We start from the raw sequence: 961 nt of genomic DNA, 5'->3' as shown, positions 1-961 counted from the left end.
AAGTTTATAGGGACCCAACAGGGACTCCTCATATTTCATTTTTCTCCCGTCCTTTATCAACCTTTCTTTTGACTCCAGTTATGTTTCAACCTGTTAAATCTTGCTATTTTTTTAGTCACTTGCCCTGATATATATATCCTTCCACTACATCTAATAGATTTGTCAATGTATCTTCCTAATAAAACGCAAATTTCGTGTCTTCTTCAGCCTGGACACACATCCTGGGAGCGTGAAAGGCGAGCTCTCACCCAGCTTGGCCCCATCGACGAGGACACGAACATTATTAGCGTTAGGCATCCGCTGTCCCGCCTCGCTTCGGCCTAAAGGTAAGTCCTGGGGCGACATTCCTAATCCTCGCTGGATGACAATAGAGGTCAAAAGAACCCCGATTATACCTGACCTTTGTAAACGTATCGCCAATTAGAGGATGTATTTCTTCCAGGAATCACGCGCGATGGAAAATCACTGGGTACCAAAGACGTTTCGAAGATGCCGCGTTCAGTTTTCAGGACTTTCTCCGCCATGTGTTGTGGACGGCGAGCCTGAGTCAGATGGACTACCACTGGGCGCCTCAGGCTTGCATGTGTAATCTGTGTAAGGTGGGTTTATGACTATGTTCTTCACCTGGAGAAAAGAGGGTACGAACTCGGGCTTGTTCTTCGCGACTTAGGAATCTCACATGAAATCCAGGTACCGAAGGCTCATGTTATAAAGAACGACAGTCAGGCGTCTGATGCTGTGTGTTATAAAGATGTCCCAGATGAAGTTATGAGAGGGAGATATTCTCTCTTTAGGTATGATTTTGAAGTTTTAAATTACTCTCGTTCACTTGCCGATTTAGTGTGAATATTTGGCAAGTAGTACGAACGTTTTTTATCGAAAGAATGTTGCTCCAAAAACATCAGAATGACAAGCAAAGACTCGTTTTAGCGTGCAGTGAGTTTTATACTAGTCGTAATGT

The 961-nt window shown here is 43.9% G+C and overlaps 1 pseudogene; it reads left to right on the top strand.

Annotated features, from left to right (window-relative positions):
- Positions 1-101: 101 nt before the first annotated feature.
- Positions 102-846, top strand: LOC119591870 (annotated as a pseudogene).
- Positions 847-961: the final 115 nt, after the last annotated feature.

This window comes from Penaeus monodon, chromosome 29 (genome assembly GCF_015228065.2).
Source record: "Penaeus monodon isolate SGIC_2016 chromosome 29, NSTDA_Pmon_1, whole genome shotgun sequence".
NCBI classification, from domain to species: domain Eukaryota; kingdom Metazoa; phylum Arthropoda; class Malacostraca; order Decapoda; family Penaeidae; genus Penaeus; species Penaeus monodon.
This window is presented reverse-complemented; position numbering and strand designations above follow the sequence as displayed.